This window comes from Hyperolius riggenbachi, chromosome 7 (assembly GCF_040937935.1).
Source record: "Hyperolius riggenbachi isolate aHypRig1 chromosome 7, aHypRig1.pri, whole genome shotgun sequence".
NCBI lineage: Eukaryota > Metazoa > Chordata > Amphibia > Anura > Hyperoliidae > Hyperolius > Hyperolius riggenbachi.
The window spans coordinates 173,989,309-174,008,909 of NC_090652.1; the positions used below are offsets into that span (position 1 = coordinate 173,989,309).

At 42.1% G+C, this 19,601-nt stretch overlaps 1 protein-coding gene across 6 annotated transcripts in view; it reads right to left on the reverse strand.

The window, feature by feature from the left end:
* The window catches only part of PMS1 (PMS1 homolog 1, mismatch repair system component), a 653,312-nt gene that overhangs the window by 479,686 nt on the left and 154,025 nt on the right, over positions 1 to 19,601 (reverse strand). The window lies entirely within an intron of this gene.

Genomic DNA, 19,601 nt, shown 5'->3' on the forward strand with positions numbered 1-19,601 from the left:
ACTTCTTGTGGTGGAGGGATACTTTTTATGATTTGTACACTGTGTTCTATTTCCTGACGAAGCTCTTGTTTTATAGAGTGAAACTAGTCCTAGTTGAATGACACTAGCACTGTAAATTGTATATATCACCCATTTCTACCCCAGCTCTATACCTTCTGTGAAGGCATTTGTTTCATGGCTATAATACTACTGTGTAGGAGCATACAGGTCTCTCTGTGATTGATGGCAGTCTCACACTTAGCCTCCATCACAGTTATGTTACCATACTCCTAATTTGCCATGTGCTTTTGCAATTACTTTTAACAGTACTTTGCCGTGGTGGGACTAGCTACACCCCAGTATCCTCTGACTGATTGCCAGCACTGGGGGGGATCAGCAAAGACCTCGCACCTTACAGCAACGTATTTTTATTTCTTTCGTGCATATATATGTGTATCAGTACTTAAGTGAGACTGACAGTTATGACACTTGTGTCAAGTCTCTCCCCATACTTGTATATATGTTTTTTGGAGACCTGTTGATCACTGGTTTACAAGACTACAATCCAGCTGATTGACCAGTGACTCTTCATGTCACTTATTTTGTACATATAGGTTAGGTCCTTGTTGGGACATAGTTTGTGAACAACTAGATTCCTCCAAGAAACAACAACGAGTCTTCCATGAGAAGCTGAAGGATTTAGAAAACCGCTCAAGGAGAAATAACATCAGGGTAGTGGGCCTATCTGAGAAACATACACAAGGCGACATAGATGACTTTTGCGAGAAAACTCTGCCAGAACTCCTAGGCCCACAAAGCCCATACAAAGCAGAAAGAGCGCACCGGGTAGGCCCAGCCCACACCAGTGAGTCCAATAGACCCCCACGTGTAGTGATGGTGCGCTATTTAGACTTCAAAGACAAACAACGCTTACTGACGGCTTTCAAAGCGCGCAAAGCAGATATCATGTATGACAATCGTCGCATTCTAATCTTTAATGATTATTCCCTTGAGGTCTCGAAACGCAGACAGGAATTCAATACAGTATGCTCAGAACTAGTGAAAAGAGGAATACGTTTTGCATTACAATATCCCGCCACCCTGCGTGTTACAGGGACAGACGAGGAGACATACATCTTCAAAGATCCGGGAGATGCGGAAAAATTCCTGACACAACCGGCTGCCAAAAGGTCTTCTCCCAGAACCTCTCCCTCGAGGCAGAACGAGCAGGAGGAGGAAACCTAACACGGAGAATCAAAACCGTAAGATTGATTGACGCAGTTAATATCTCTAGATTTAATAGAGGGCTGTGGGTCCTTTAATACCTACAGGTTGACGAGTCTGACATTATGGGGTGAATGCAGGGGAGCAGATGAGAAGATTCTGCTAAATGCTTAAGGCCATACAGGGAAGAAGTGAAGGCCGAAAGGGTGTGAAGAAATGGTTCTTGGGAACTCTCATATTCTTAGTTCTGGGAGTTTATTCCCGGGAGTCCATTCCAAACGCGATCAGAAGATCCCCAGGAACTCTTAGGGGGGGTACAAAGGGGAGGACTAGGGTGGGTCTGATTTCACGCTCTCTTCAGGGTCAAATAGCTTATTTCCTTTTTTTGTACAAAAAGTATGATTTAGGTGCTGGGTTCTTACTGAGGTTTATATTCATGATGTGTATGCTGCCTAAAGCTATCTGCCTGAAAGGTATCACTTTCTTATATCCCTTTTACATTATACCACATGGTCATTAATATCATAACATGGAATGTGAAGGGACTTAGGTCCCCAATCAAAAGAGGGCAAGTGCTTCGCCATTTAAAAAAAACTAAAAGCAGACGTAGCCCTACTGCAAGAAACACACCTGGGGACGAATGAAATAAAATACATGGAGAAAAATTGGGTGGCGGATTATTATGGGGCACCTGCTTTGGGCAAGAAAGCGGGAGTTATAACATTAATAATTAAAGTCCTGAAAGCCAAATCGGAGCTTATCCACAGTGATACTGAGGGCAGATGGCTGGGGGTAAAACTTTTTTTGCCAGGTGAGACAGTGGAGGTATATAATGTATATGGGCCAAATACTAGACAAAGTGATTTCCTGCAGGACTTACAATGGATGTTGGCTGGACAGTCAGACGCAAAAAGGGTGATTGGTGGGGATTGGAATGAGGTCATGAATGAATATGAGGATAGATCAGGAAGGAAAACACAGCAGCCACGTGCAAAGCAGGGCGGGAACACCGACCTTTCACGATTTGGGGAGGGTCTTCGACTGGTGGATGCATGGAGATTTCTCCACCCTTATGAGAGAGAATTCTCATTTCACTCCAGGGTGCATAACACTCCATCGCGTATTGATTGCATTTTTTTAAATGAATTCTTGGTCAACAGACTGCAGAAAGCAGAAATCCTAGATATGGTTATCTCTGACCATTGCCTAGTTGGGATAGAATTATGTGAGCAAATTCAAAGGGGTACGAACGTGATATGGCGCTTTCCAGAGCATCTTTACCAGGACGAGGGCTTTCACCTTCTATTGAAAAACTGGTGGTTGGAATACAAGGTTGATAACAGGGAGCATAGGGGGGGCCCCCATCTCTTTTGGGACGCAGCCAAGGCAGTATTACGAGGCAGAGTTATGGCCTATACGGCAACAAAGAAAAAACAAACAGCCAAACTATATGAAGAGGCGGTACAGCGGGTAAGAGATGCGTACAAGAAGTATAGAATGAACCCACATCCCCAGAACAGGAAAAATTGGTTACAGGCTAAGACCAATGCAGACCAATGGTTCAGGGAAAGAGAATTACTCCATAAATCATTCCGAGACCTGAACTATTATAAATATGGGAACAAGGCGGGTCGCCTACTCGCCCTTACGGCAAGAGGACGCTTCTCTCCGCTGATGGTCACTGCCTTAAATAACCAGACGGGGAACATAGTACACCACCCACAAGAGGTGAATGAAGTCTTTACTCAATTTTATCAGACACTATACAAACAAAAGGGGGTGAATGACGAGCAGGGAATGGAAGATATTTTGTAAGGCATAAGGCTCCCTAAACTCTCCCAGGAGGATTTAGAATCGCTGAACGCAGATATATCTGAAGGCGAAATAAAAGAAACAATAAAAAATCTTTCTAATCACAAAGCCCCTGGCCCCGACGGGTTGCCAGGGGAATTCTATAAAATCCTAAAAGATGATATAGCACCGTTATTGTCATATGCCCGAGCCCAGATATGTGATATAGCCTCTATCGCCTACATTACACCCTTTGATACCTTTTTAAAACCAACAGGAGGCATGTTATTATTATCTGTCATTCAATTAGGCTTAAAAAGTGTAAATATCCAAGACAAAGTGAGATGTAATATGTCTAGCTGGAATAAACATTTTTCAATACCTAATATAGAGATTAAGATTGTAGAGGGAAATACCCAAGTCAGGAGAGTTATGACAAATGAGAGGTGGAGGGAGTCACATCTTTTAATGATATACCAGGCCAAATATGCCTATAATATAGTATACCGCAACCCGCGCCCGGGGTATGTGAACCATTGCCCTAAATGTTTATTGCAGAGAGCCAATATGATACACTGTATCTGGTTCTGTCCACATATTCAAAGATATTGGGACAAAATCCTTAGTTGCATTAACAAGCTGAGCAAATGTACATTGATCAAGGACCCGATTATACTTTTATTCCATTATTTGGACCCAACAAACTCCCTAAAATACATCCCAGACTTGGTACATATTTGTCTATTAACACCCACTATCTGGGACCTAAAAGAAGAACTAAAACATATTATGCTACTGGAGAAACTGAAGGCCCATACTCATATGGAAAAATCAACAAAGAAGTTTTTCAAAAGATGGAAACCATACTTACTACAGACCATGTCTAACAGTGACTTGCAAAGGCTGGTAAGCCCATTTAAATATACTTCCTGGTATGCAACAGAGCAACTTAAAGGCATCCTAGGCCGTTTAGAAGTGGCCACGAGTCATTCAGCCCAATTGGACCCGCGTCCTTGACATATAACAACTCCCTGGACTACATGTTATGGAATCTGGAGGAACTGATCCTTTCGGAGCAACAAGTAATGTAATGAACTCAGGTGAAACAACGATTCACACAGTTATACGCAAAAAGAGAGAGTGAAAAGGGGTGGGGCGAAATTAGGGGGGATAAAAGGGAAGGGAGTAGGTGTAGAAAGGGTTAGTGTTTTCTGTTACCACTATTCTATGAAATTTTGGAAGTGTTCATGTGTTTCTCTGCAAAATTTTCAAATAAAACACTTTTAAAAAAAAATAATTATGATATAATGAATTGGTTGTGTAGTACGGATAATTACTAGAAGATTAGGAGCAAAGAAAATATTCTCATATTTTTATTTTCAATTATATATTGTTTTTTGTAACATTGCATCATTCTCTAATATTTGCAGTTTACACACTACTCAGCATTCTAAATGATTTTACAGAGCCGGCCAGTGAACTATTGACCTGTCCTCTGCTGAAGAAAAAACAATACAGTGACTGACAGTTGAGATAACAAGCTTCAGAAGACAGAGCTCTCTGCGTCTTTCAAAATCCTGGAGCTCTTTTGCATAGATAACAACTGGAGTTTCTTAACTCTTCCTGTACTGGAATCAATATTAGACTTATGTCTCTGGTCCTAATGTTTTATTTCTTAGCTGTATTACACATACAAATCATTACATCATTTTTTTTTTTGCTTCAGTGTCTCTTTATACAGCGTCTAGTATTGGTACCAAATTAGAACCAGTAAAATCCCCCAGGAAGCGTTGGACCCAGACCCCTAGGAATTTAAAGTTATCAACCACCTGAATGTTATGATCACGTCTGCAGCATGTACTGCTGGCTGCAGTTTTACTGTAGCCAAGCAGTTTTTGACTTCTTTACATGCTTTCGCTCGCATAATTTTGCTTGCAAACACACTGAGTGTTGATTCCTTCTGCAATCCTTTTCATGCAGGATGCATTGCTTTGTCTGCCTTTTCCTGCTGTCAGGTTGTGACTAATTATCATTCACCTGTGTGGGAATCTGCATGTCTGCTCCCAGTATAAAGATCTGCTTCCTGCAGGGCTCCACGGGCTATCATAGTTTCAGATCAGTCTGTTACTCTGTCTGGGCCCCCTTCAGATCAGATCCTTGATCTCGTGTGGACTGCACTGACTCCTGTGAAGGGGTCAGTGAGTCCTTCTGGTCCTGATCCTGTTTATCAGTATTTGTTACTTTGCTGGTCTTGCATCATATATTGGTTCATCGCTGATATATACGCATACTAGCGCGTTTGTTATTTTCCTTGTATTCGTGTTACGTTATACATCAGTGTCGCTGATATATACGTACTCGAACTGTTTATATCCTGTGTCAGTCAGTTTCCAGCACGTTTCGGTAGGTTGCGCGTATCGTGATCACCCGTGCTTAGTTAGTTCAGTCCTGTTACCTTGTGTGGATTGCGCTCACTTCTGCGTAAAAGTAGCAAATCCTTCCTGGTCCTGTTCCTGTTACCTTGCGTGGATTGCACTCACTTCTGCGTAGAAGTAGCGAATCCTTTCTAGTCCTGTTCCTTGTATTGTTCCAGTTCCTAGCTAGTGTTCCATGCTTATGTTATATATCGGTTCATCGCCGATATATACATATGTTAGTCAGTCATTTGTAGCTTCATTGATAGCTGCAATTGTAATACGCTAGGAATATCGTATCCATTGTATTTAAGTATTGTTTGTGGTTGCTCGGATCTATGCCTGCTCTGTGCGCCACATCTCCTGTTGGAGTCAGTCCTCTCCTCCACTAAACTGTGGAGAATATACCCCCAAGCCCACCACTGAAGGTGCAATTTCATAGTGATGAGTCTGCAATCAAACTCATCTTAAGGAAATAGTATTGATTTTGACCAATTTATAGAGAGGCCTGAGACATCATAAAAGGAGAAGTAAAGATCAAGGACCACCTCAAAAGAGAGCCCCGGGTCCGCCAAATATACCAGCGTATCATACACAGATACAGTATTTGTTCCTTAATCGTATTAATCTGGATCTCCTGAATTTTATCTGAGACTTGAACTGCCTGGCCAGAGGCTCAACTACGATGGTAAAGAGCAGTGGCGAAAGAGGACACCCAGGCCTGGTGCCTCTAGCTATCGGGAAAGATGCTGACATAGTGGAGGTAATGGGTAGTTTCATATTAAGATTTTTTTCACACAAAATTGGCCATATACACCTAGTACCTCTCAGTTGTATAAATTATTCTTTATTGAACATAGAAAGCTGCCGGTATACACCTTACACGACCAATACCACAGACAGAATTAAAAACCTATTTCGGCTCAGAAATCAAAACATAAAAACCAAGGAGCCAATGCTTTGATTTCTGCGCAGAAATAGGTTTTTAATTCTGTCTGTGGTATTGGTTGTGTAAGGTGTATACCGGCAGCTTTGTATGTTCAATAAAGAATCATTTATACAACTAAGAGGTACTAGGTGTATATGGCCAATTTTGTGTGAAAAAATATTAATATGAATTATACTGGCCACACCAATGCACCAGATGTGCATATAATAATTTAAAGTGAGCATTTGAGCATAGGTGCTGCAGTTGCTTGGCAAACCTCCAATTTTTTGGAATGGGTAGTTTCACCCTGGGTAGTCGATACAAAATATGGAGCCACCATTTAAAATTATCCCCAATTCCAAAAACAGCATAGGGCAATTCAATCATATCAAACGCCTTATTGGCATCAAGGGATAGTGTTACTCTCTTATTGGCATTCTTATGAGGAAATTGTATACTGGAGAATAGTCTCCTTATATTCAACATGGTTGATCTCTCTGGAACAAATCCAGTTTGATTGGGATGAATGATGGAAGTAATATTTTTGTTTAGTCTAGTGGCTAATAATTAAGTTAGGATTTTAATATTCTTGTTAATTAATGAAATAGGCCGATAGGAGTCACATGATGCAGGGTGTAATAATTTAGGGATTAGATTAGAGGACCAGTTTCAGCAAGAAGACTGGATATGCAGAGTATCTCTTTAAAAGAAATTTCTAGAGGAGAAATACTTCTGGGTTTTAGCAGAACATTTTGCCTTGTAAACAAGGCCATAGAGCAACTTATCAGCTCAAATGTGCAGACATCCACGCGGGAAGAACATAAACAAACTTGCCTCGATTCCAAAACATATGAAAACACATGAATTCTGGGAATCAGGATACAAGTCTCCAGAAGCTCCAATTTTGGTATAGGTCACGGGGCATGTGCAGTAAGGACTGTGCCTGTCACACCATCACATGCTCCGACCAGCCAATGGCAGGTCTAGCATGTGATGGACAGCGGACTCCAACCCCTAGGGGTGGGATCCAGAGTTAAACCTTGTCCGTTTATAAGGAGCAGATAGTCTAGACTAGAGCCTAGGTTCTCAACGTGTGGTATGCGTACCCCAGGGGATACTTCTGATGGTTCCAGGGGGTACTCTGGCTTGATATACTTAACCAAGAATAACAATTTTAGAGTTTTTGAAAGGTATAAAGCTTATTTAAAAAATAAGAATTAGTGTTTTAGCTGATTAAATGCAATAGTAAATGCTTGGAAATTGTTTAGAACCAATTATCATGTACTATGATTAAATATATATTTTTCAAGGGGTACTTGTGATAATGTTTACAATGCTAGGGGGTAGTTAGTGAGTATAGGGTTTTAAAAGGGGTACATACTAATAAAATGTTGAGAAACACTGGTCTAGAGGGACCTTACTTCACTTTTCTCTCTACTTTCCACAACATCTTAGCTGTACTTTACTTTGTACATATGCTGTATTAGTCTTAGGGTAACATAACAGAGTGTTCTAAAGATGAAGCCAAGGCAGGACTAGCTCAAGAGCTAGGCTTAAATGGTGCTGAGGCACCATTTAAGTCATATCGGCAAAAAAATCTTTTTAGTTGTTTTGAAGATGTCTGGGAGTTCCCTCCATTGCCTGCTGCGTGACGCATGTCAAGTTATTGCAGTTCCTGAGATATGGTGCCGAAAGAAGGTGTGGTAACCCTCAGCAACCATCAATTACTTTCAACAAAGAGTCCTTTCCAGGCTTAAGTGTAAAAGTAATCAGTACTTCATACAAAGAGTCGGCAAAGATTTTGACTCAAAAATATAAGAGGGAAACAAGAGAGGGAACTACCAGGGCTTTATTTTTTGGTATACCATTCAATTAGAATGCCATCCAACCCAAGAGCCTTGTTCTTCTGGAAGGATGAGACTGCTACTGCAACCTCCTCTGCTGTAATTGGGGCCTCTAATTCTGCAACTGCATTGGCCATTAATGAGGGCAGGTCTCCCACGATGGGAGGACAATGCACTGAACAGGCACTGGCCGTCAACAGATATCTTAACAGTTGGCCTCTACGATTGGCCCTGTCTAATAGTACCAGCTCCTACTTCCTACGCGCAAAATTCCAGGTGACATAATTTTCGGAGGTAGGGGAAGTGTCAGGGTTCTACTGATCTCATCACTGGTTCCAAGTGCAGTCCGTAGGCATGGAATCTAAGCGAGCATGCACCAGCGCATCCCACAAGGAATGATGGGCCATCTACTTTGCTGCCTGGTCACGACACCAAGAACTACCGCACCAGTGATGAGAAGAACAGAAGGAGTACCTTGCCGATGTGGGAAGGAGTACAAGACAGGACTGACAAGCAAACTAACTGAACAGGCTAGTGTGGATGGGATAGGACAGAGGGGACAGACTGTATGGGAAGGATAGGACAGACTTGTCAGAACGGGATGAAATGGACAGGAGGAACAGGAGTAACTGGACAGGCCAGGCAGGAAGAGACAGGCTGAAAGGTGAATGCAGAACAGGGACTAGCTGGAAAAGTACCGAAGTACTTGGCAGAGGACACTGTGTAACTACCGGAGTACTGGAGTATGCGGGCTGAAGGAGACAGCCTGGAAGGGTCAGACTGGCCCGTACTGACAGGGCTGTATAGACAGGGCTGTGCTGACAGGACTGTATTAACGGGGCCATATCTGACAGGGCTGTATGACAGGGCTGCACCTACAGGGCCTGATGTGACAGGCACCAGACAGTAGTGGGCAGGGAGGAAGGGCAGTCACAGGGACAAACAAGTGACTGACAGAACTGGCACAGACTGGGGTCAGGACAAATTTAGCAGGCAACAGGATTGACAGGGATAAGAGATCAAATGGTGACTGGTAATGCAAGGACAGCCAGGGATAGGACTGGACTGGTGCAGTTGAATAACAGACAAGTAACAGGACTAGCAGACAGACAGGCAAGGATCGGATAGACTAGAAAGACAGGACTGGACAGGTAAGCCGACAGGTAGGCAGGCTAAACAGGCCCAAGATGGGGAGAACGGCGTGAATGCATGCTACAGCTGTAGTGCAATGCAACAGCGCTGGTGAAGTGAGAGTTAAGGGCTTGAATACCTTGATTCTCACGCCAGCGCTGAAACCACACCTCCTGCTGGGACTTCAGGAGATGGCGCGCTACTAACCAGATGATGCCTATCCTGGAAATCCTCTGGGTCGGTGTCCCGCTGCCATTGAGGAGTCACCACTGGATTCAGGGAAAGGTGAGTAAATGCTGTTGCAAGAAGTTAGCAACACCTTCTTGACATCATTAGATTCTTTCTCATAATATCCCTGTAAGGCTATCTCATTCTGCCTAAGGCCCCGTTCACATCTGAGGGAATCACTGCAAACTGCTAGCAGTTTTTAAAATCAGTTAGCACATGGTTTGCTATGGCAGTGGACTCACTGCCGCGATCGTGGGCATTAGAGATAATCGCAAACATGTTACATGCAGCTTTTTGGCGGCGATTCTTCAGCGTGTATCGTACCGCTAATCGCGATTGCTCCCAAACCGCTACAGTGTCCAATGATTTTTCCACGTTAATTGTGAAAAAAATCACGGTAATCGCTGGTGTTTTGTGATTTTAGATGTGAACGAGGCCTAATTATGGAGATGGCAGCACGGAAGGAGCCTCGGAGGACTGCCTTACTCGCATCCCAGCACATATGTCTGTCCGCCTTGTCATCACTAATTGCCCAATATTCAAGCATTTTAGTCTGACATTCTTTAAAGTGGACTTGAACGCAGGACATAAGGAAAAAAAAAAAAAGAAATGTACCCCGTATGTATTTAGAAAGTTTAGCCTGTCTAATTCCCCCTCATCTGTGACTAAGCACAGAAAGCTAATTGGTAAATGCAGCATATTAAAGTGACACTGTGTCAAAAACCTGAGCTGTCCTTGCCTTTTTCATGATTGCTAACTCAGTAAAGGACCTGCCTTTAAAGCGTTGCTATCATATAAATCCAGCATAGCGGGGTCTGAATCCTCTATAACAGTAATTATAGATTGACGGTGTACCTTGAAATGAATCAGAGCACTCAGTATATTATTTTATATAAAAAATTGTATTTGCTTATCATACAGCATATATACAAAATATGAACAGTTCCAAGTAGTGTTTCTTTCTAACAGTATTCCATCTTATCAAGGCCTTTATAGCCAAGCATTCATCAATCTTCCAAGTACATTCAAAAAAGAATATAACAGTTGTGTTAAGTAGAATAAGATCAAAAATAGTCTCATCTGTATCAATAGCTGGGTATATAATAGCTGTGTAAAACTTGTAGTAATCTTTTTAAAGAAATAGCATAAAAAATAGGTTCTAAAAAGAAAACTTCTTGCTAACATCTTAACAAAACTTAATGCTGAAAAATTAATAAAGTAAATCGCCAGAATATTAAGCATATTACCTCATTCTCTGTCATCTCTTGAGCATCTAGAACCCCTTGTGGGAAGGTAGCTTCTGCCTCATGTGTCTTCTCAGAAGATTGTTGGGCTTCTGCAAACTATGAGCTTTCAGCTCCTACTTTTATAGGGATTGGATGCAATATGGCTGCCTAATCTGAAATTTCTCTGAATCCCAGGTTCTGATTGGCTAAAGCTTCCATGCGTCAATGCTTTATCACGTTTGAATACCTAAATCATAATATTATTGTTTATAAATTCCTTAATTACCTTGTCTTGTGGGAATTAACGTTATTTGGAGTGCTTGACATTTGATATAGGGTAATTTCTGACGCAGTTAATTAAAAATGGACGTCACCAGCCATCTTGTCTGCTGGTTGACTTTTTTGACCCAGACTTTGGACGTTCAAAGACATTAAACAATGTAATTTATGACGCATTTCTGATAAAGTGTTCTCTGCTAATTAGGTTGGAATGTCTCTGTACTTTCCCAGACATAAACTTGGTCAAATTGACACTAACACAGACCTGTGAGAGTCTTCAGCAATTTAAGGCTTATTGAAACATACAGGGTGTGACGCCGTCGATATGACATATCAAATGCGTCATGGAGTCCCAAACGCAAGTTTCATTGCAAGCGACCCAAAACGACATTTTGGTTGGGTTAAATACATTTTTTTTCCTCTTCCCTTGGCTCTCTGGTAGCTTCTAATTACAAAAACCTCTCACCTACATGTGACAGGTGGTTTCCTGGCCTTATGTGACCCCCTAGAGAGTTTATGGCTCCTCCATCAGATGAAGCCAGAGATGTGCTTGGCCTAAATTGTAAAAACCAAGCTTCTGGGAGAATTGCGTCTGTATTTTTGACACCTCGGCCAGAACAGCCAAAAGGCATTGACTCAGAGTTCCTACATGAAAGGAACAGCCAAAGATCTAGCCACTGGAGGTCCTGCTAACATCTTGCAGAAGCCACTTAGAAACAACAGCTGGCTTTCTCAATGACCAGTTAGGAAACCTATCTGTGACCTCACAAATATGAAATCCATCTTTTGTCATAAAGATGACTTTCCAAACAGGCAACGACCTTTAGAACCCGCTTATTATGAAATTCAGAACAAACCACACAATTGGATGTTTCCGAATTAGCAGTAAGCCCTGCCAAAGCAGAGATATGCATTTTGGGGTCACCATTCACTCTAAACCCCCCAAGTTTGATATCATTGTTATCGTTAAATTCTGATCGACCAGAAAATGTTATTAGATTTAACATAACCTGTATGGTTTGAAGATTAGCACACCTATCATGATTCAGGTATATTCTTGTGTTCATGAGAGGGGCAGGCAGATCTCATGCTCCAAAGGGGTGTGTGATCCATGCCCCTAACTCCTCCTTGCTGAAGTGAGGAGTATAACTTAACAGGGCCCAGTTTGGTCCACGTCCTTTACCTTTAATCTGACGTTGAATTAACATCAAATCGACCAGCCCGCAGGACACGGGCCAAAACCGCCACCTTGGACTTTACGCCAAAGACTTGCGATTGCCGCATGGACTACCAATAACGGTATTAGAACTGTATATTAAGACATTCTGTTTCTTTTCATCTCTACTTTCTTTCAATTAAACCAAACTGTTCTAAAGTAAGCTGTGTGTATCTAGTTTTCAAATAAAACTAACGATTTTTATCGTTCAGTCTTGTGCCTGTTCTGGTCATCTGATTGCTGCTATAACAAATCTGCCCTCTGAAGAGTCAGTCATACTACCGCATTGTCTTATTATTTGCTTATAAATTGTTGATTTGCTAGCTAGGTTGTAAATAACCGTTTCTTCCTTGTAGGATTAGCTAGTACCAAGTTTCCTGTGTGAAATCGATAACTTTAGTTTCTCGATTGTAAATACAATTCGAGACTGCATCATATATGGACCCAGTAACCTTTCTTTAAACGTCACATTGCTCACAGTCTTTAAGCCTTCGGAAGTGACTATTCCCCGAACGGTGACTGGAGCATGTCGAACGTGATTGGGCTGGCTACCGTATTATGATAGCGTTGGGGTCTCTTCGCTCCTGGCAAAACGAAGAGTGGTGACAGTGTATTTACCTGATTTCCAGCGAGAAATCGATATTTTTAGTTTACTGATTGTACTTACAACTGTGATTGTACATGTATGGGCACCTCCAACCAATTTTAACCATTTACTACGCACACAATGAATTTGCCTCCAGCAGTCTCTAGTGCATGAGACCTGCATGGCAACAGTGGCCTAGTAATCCGGGATTGGTGGATAATTGTCCCATTACATATTGTAGGTAGCTGCGCGATCAATCCTTATTGTCAGTCTGTTCACCGTACTTCCTGCGTATGCGAACGGGAGCAGATTAGACGGGATTGACACGCTCTGTCGCATTAACCTTTCTCCCTCTGACGATCCAGCAACCGGTCTCGTTGTCCGTCTGCACCCGTACTTCCTGCGTACGCTAACAGGAGCAGATCTCAACGGGACCGCGGGGCTGGATTGTCACAAAGGGCTTCTAATATACTTATTTAAATATAAAGCTTATTATATAATTCATTTTAAAACAATTAATCATATAAGAAATAATTGCATATTAAATCTTAATATAAAATCATGTTCTATATATTTGCCTTTCTTATGAATATAATAACTTCAACCGACAGATGTCAGAGATTTCATAACAATCTGTATTAATAATATTAATTTTATAAGACTATGAAACCGAGAGGTGGCATCATTGAATCATCTTTAACTAATTGGGAAAACACCTTCTTTGTTTAATATTTTATAAAGCCTGTTCCCAAAACATCATGTGTTATCAGCTAGCTGAGACTAGAACACGTCAACAACCCTCCAGAATCATAACAATCTCACGAGAATGTTTTACTGTCTCAAAGCATCACCAGCTTTTAATTTTAATGTATTTCAAAGTATTAAATTATATTATATAGGGTTTAACAATAACTATTTATTTCTTTAGAAGGACTGTATTGATTATTAATATTTAGATTAATCATATCTATGTGTAATAATTAAGAAAATGTACATATATAATTACTGCAGTAATGTGAGTTTAACTTGTTCCCAGTCTTTACACAGAAGCATCTTTCAAATGTCAAGGCCACAGACAAAACGCACTAACATAAACAAGAATGTTCTGGCTTTTTGTAACTAGAATAATCCAATTATGAGTTTCACTGCTTGGAATATGCTGAGATGTCACAGAGCAATATTTTAAAAAAGTACTCCAACTTTACAGTTTACAATGAAATTTTGCATAGAACATTAAAACTTAAAACATACACATATGACAGCTTTTCCTGCATAAATAAAACCGCTAGAATTCTGACAACTGAAGCTAAAAAAAACAATGTATGATTAAACGAATTGTATGTTTAATACAGATAATTAAAAGAACATTAGCAGCAAAGAAGAGAGTCTCATTTTTATTTTTAGCTACGTCCTTTGAACTTCCTGGCAATAAAACCTTAAAAAGGGAACTGTAACCAAGGATTGAACTTCCCCCTACATCCCTATCAGTAGCTGATACCCCCTTTCCCTCAAGAAATCTTTACCTTTTCTGAAACGGATCATCAGGGGGCTCGGTATGGCTGATACTGTGGTGAAACCCCTCCCACATTGTGATGTCAGCACCTAGGTACTGACCTCACACTGTGGGGGCCATTATGTCCCGAATTGATCTGTGGATCTGTAAAAAACCTTGGCGGTTCTTGCCTTTTTCATGATTGCTAACTCAGTAAAGGACCAGCCTTTAAAGCGTTGCTATCATATAAATCCGGCATAGTGGGGTCTGAACCCTCTATAACAGTAATTACAGATTGACGGTGTACCTTGAAATGAATCAGAGCACTCAGTATAAGATTTTATATAAAAAAATTGTATTTGCTTATCATACAGCATATATACAAAATATGAACAGTTCCAAGTAGTATTCCATCTCATCATGGCTTTATAGCCAAGCGATCATCAATCTTCTAAGTACATTCAAAAAAGAATATAACAGTTGTGTTATGTAGAATAGGATAAAAAGTAGTGTCATCTGTATCAATAGCTGTGTATCTAGTAGCTGTGTAAAACTTGTAGTAATCTTCTCAAAGAAATAGCATAAAAAATAGCTTCTAAAAAACTTCTTGCTAACATCTTAATAAAACTTAATGCTGAAAAATTAATAAAGTAAATTATTATTATTATTATTTATTGTATTTATAAAGCGCCAACATATTACGCAGCGCTGTACAATAGATAAATGGGTTAACATACAGGTAGAACATACGGAAACTCACAAGACAAGATCATGCAAATGATTTGATAACAATACAGTGTCATAGGTCAAAATAGAGACTGTTCGAGTCTATAAGTGAGTGGTTGTAAGATTGCATAATCAAGCTGGATACATTAGGGAGGAGGGCCCTGCCAGAGGCTTACAATCTAAAGGGTGGGGTGGAGACAATAGGTGCATCTTTTGAGAGGGTGTCTAACAGAACATATTATGGTGCTGGTGTAGGGGGGTATGCGAGCGTGAAGAGGTGAGTCTTGAGAGCATGTTTGAAGGCATTAAAGGTGGGGGCGAGTCTGACGGCTGGTGAGAGCGAGTTCCAGAGAGTAGGGGCAGCCCTGGTGAAGTCTTGCAATCGTGCATGTGACTGAGTTATGCGTGGTGCGACTAGGCACAGGTCATTGGAGGATCTGAGGGGGCGGGCTGGTATGTGCCTATGGACCAGATCAGAGATGTAGGTCGGGCAGGTCTTGTGCACTGATTTGTAGGCCAAGCACAGGATTTTGAAATTGATCCTAAAGCTGAAGGGGAGCCAGTGTAGTGTTTTACAGAGCGGAGTTGTAGAGGCGCTGCGGTGAGAAGAATTTATCAGTCTGGCTGCCGCATTCATTACCAATTGAAGTGGGGCAGTACGGTTAGAGGGGAGGCCAGACAAAAGAGAATTGCATGAGTCTAGGCGGGAGATGACAAGGGCGTGGATAAGGAGTTTAGTGGTGTCAGGGGACAGGTAGGAGCGGATCTTGGAGATGTTGCGGAGGTGGAAGTTGCAGGATCTGGCAATACCTTGGATGTGGGCTGTAAAGGAAAGTTCAGAGTCAAGAGTAACGCCTAGATAGCGGGCTTGGGAGGTAGGGTGGATAGTGGTATTTTCAATAGTGATGTGCAGATCTGGGAGGGGTGCAGCTGTGCGGGGTGGGAATATTAGAAGCTCAGTCTTGTCCAAATTAAGCTTCAGGTACCTGGCAGCCATCCAGGAGGAAATGGATGTGAGGCAGCCAGAGACTGTCCATGGTAGAGAAGGAGAGATCTGGGGTGTGGAGATATATATCTGGGTGTCATCGGCATACAGGTGGTAATTGAAACCCATGGAGGAGATGATTTTGCCAATTGAGGCAGTATAGAGTGAGAACAGTAGTGGTCCTAGGACGGAACCTTGAGGAACACCAACTGAGAGGGGTGTAGGAGTGGATGAGAAGCCATTGAAAAATGTTGTGAAGGAGCGGTTGGAGAGGTAGGAGGAGATCCAGGCTAAGGCTAGGTCCTGAATGCCCATTAGCTGCAGGGAGTGGAGGAGGAGGGAGTGGTCGACAGTGTCAAATGCCGAGGAGAGGTCCAGGAGGAGCAGGATGGAGTATTTACCTTCGGCTTTGGCAAGGGCAAGGTCGTTTACCACTTTGGTAGGGCTGTTTCTGTAGAATGGGCTGTGCGAAAACCAGATTGCAGGGCATCGAGAAGGGAGTTGGAGTTAAAGAAGTTGGTCAGGCGTTGGTGGGACAGGCGTTCAAGAATTTATGAGGCAAAAGGGAGGAGAGAGATTGGGCGGTAGTTGGATGGCAGAGCAGGGTCAAGTGCAGATTTCTTTGACAGGGGAAGCACAGTGGCCTGTTTGAATATGGAGGGGAAGATGCCGGTGGAGAAGGAGAGGTTGAAGAGGTGGGTAAGCACAGGGGCCAGATCAGAAAAATGTGGGCGCAGAGAATCAGATGGAACCGGATCTAGGGGGCAGGAAGTGGCAGGTGAAGTTGCCAGCAGCTGGTTGACTTCCTCCACCATGACAGGATTGAAGGAGGTAAGGGAAGAGAAAGAGGCAGGAGTTGGATGTGGTGGGGAGGCGGGGGCGATAGAGTGGAGGAGAGAAATATCCCTCCGGATGGTTGTAATTTTGTTGATAAAGTAGTTAGATAGGTCAGTGGCTGAGAGGGTGGAGGTTGGGGGGGGGGGTGTTAAGTAGGGCATTGATGGTGGCAAACAGACGTCGTGGGTTGGAGGCTTGGGTAGGTTTCAGGTGAGTGAAGTATATCTGTTTGCTATCAGCGAGGGCAGTATGGTACGTCTGCAACTTGGTCTTGTATCCCAGGAAATCATGGTTTTGGCGGGATTTCCTCCATTTGCGTTCTGCAGCTCGTGTCTCATTTTGTAGTTTTTTTGTGAGGGCAGTGTGCCAAGGTTGGGGGTTGGGGCGACTGTTGGTACAAAAGGTCAGGGGAGCAGCATGGTCTGAGGCTGCAGAGAGGTTACTGTTGTATTGAGCTGCCGCTTCGTTGGGGCAGGTTAGGCTGGGGAGGGAGGAGGAGAGAGAGAGGAGGGGTGTGGCTAGTACATTGGGGTCAAGGTTGCGCAGATCTCTCTGCCAATGTCCAGTTTGGGGAGGGGGACAGGGGGTGCTGGATGGAGTGAGGGTGGAGGTGGTAGTCGAAGATAGGGAATGGTGTAATGTCCAGGTTTGTAAGTGCGATGGCTTTGGAGAAAATTAGGTCCAAAGCATTACCAGCACTGTGGGTTATGGCGTTAGTATGCTGAGTGAGGCCAAGGGAGTTGGTGAACATGAGAAGCTGAGTGGCAGCAGATGTGGTAGGCTCATCAATTGGAATGTTAAAGTCTCTGAGGATGATTGTTGGGAGGTTGGAGGACAGGATGTGTGGGAGCCAGGAGGCAAGGTTTTCTAGGAAGTGCGATATTGTACTGGAGGGGGGGCGGTATAGGACTGCAATAATGGCTGGGAGGGGATGGTAGAGGCGGATAACATGGGCCTCAAAAGAGGCAAAGTAAAGAGTAGGGGGGAGGGGTAAGGACACGGAAGGTGCAGGATGGGGAGAGGAGTAGGCCCACCCCTCCCCCAGGCCTGTTATCTGGTCTTGGGGTATGGCTGAGGTGTAGACCCCCGTAGGATAGGGCTGCAGCTGCAGGCAGGTCAGAGGGGGTGAGCCAGGTCTCAGTAAGGGCAAGAAAGGTGATCACCAGAATATTAAGCATATTACCCCTTCTCTGTCATCTCTTCAGCATCTAGAACCACATGTGGGAAGGTAGCTTCTGCCTCATGTGTCTTCTCAGGAGATTGTTGGGCTTCTGCAAACTATGAGCTTTCAGCTCCTACTTTTATAGGGGTTGGAGGCAATATGGCTGCCTAATCTGGACTTTCCCTGAATCCCAGGTTCTGATTGGCTAAAACTTCCATGCGTAGCTCGCTATCTTTGACATTTAAAAAACCCATAACACTTTTTTGTTTTGAATACCTAAATCATAAGATTATGGTTTATAAATTCCTTAATTACCTTATCTTGAGGGAATAAACGTCATTTGGAGTGCTTGACATTTGATATAGGGTCATTTCTAACGCAGTTGATTAAAAATGGACGTCAACAGCCATCTTGTCTGCTGGCAGCCCCAGACATTGAGACTAAACAATGTCATTCATGACGCATTTCTGATAAAGTGTTCTCTGCTAATTATGTTGGAATGTCTCGGTACTTTCCCAGACATAAGATTGGTCAGGTTGACACTAACACTGTACACAGACCTGTAAGAGCCTTCAGCAATTTAAGGCTTATTGAAGCCTTTAGGGCTTCTCATATACTCATTTAAATATAAAGCTTATAAAATAATTCTTCTTAAAACAATTAATCATATAAGAAATAATTGCATATTAATCTTAATAATATAAAGTCATTTTCCATATATTTGTCTTTCTGATGAAGAAATATAATATCTTAACCGCAATATGTCACTATCTCATCATAAATAACAAGCAATATTAATAATATTATTTATAAGACTATGAAACCGCCAGGTGGCATCATTTGTCCTAAGTACGGGACAACACAAAAACCTTGGAACTTATTATTGACTTTCCAAATGACAATCATAGTCAAAACATGGCATTATATTCTTGCTGTCTGTAACGACCTTGTAACAAGTACGTCAACAATCTTCTAGCTTACAAGTTAAAATAATCTTATAAACTTTACAGCCTGGAATATGCGGAGATGTCACAAAGCAATATATTAAAAAGTAACCCTACTTTACAGTTTACAATGAAATTTTGCATAAAACATTAAAACTTAAAACACACATATGACAGCTTTTCCTGCATAAATATAACCGCTAGAATTCTGACAGATCTTTTACCCCTTCTAGAAAATATAGTTTTTTTCACCTCATGGGATATGTGATCATTCCCTTCTAATTTGTAAACTACATCTCCCGGGGGTTATTACCTCTATGCTGTGGCTTATGGGTCCATGTTGGCTGGAGAATGAGGTTGCATTATGGGAAATAACAGCGGTTTCCAACTGCCAAAAAGCAGCATCTCCTTCCACTGAGAAAACCTGCCAGCAGTAAAGGTGCCACCATGTGATACATTTCAGAATGTAAATAATGGAGAGGAAAGATTGTACAATGGACAAACACTGACTAAATTGTAAAAATTAAGCATTTTTTTTTTAAAGAGGAGCTGTTAGGTATAGGGTCTCAGAGAAAATAAACACATATATCAGTAGCTAAACATTGGCTG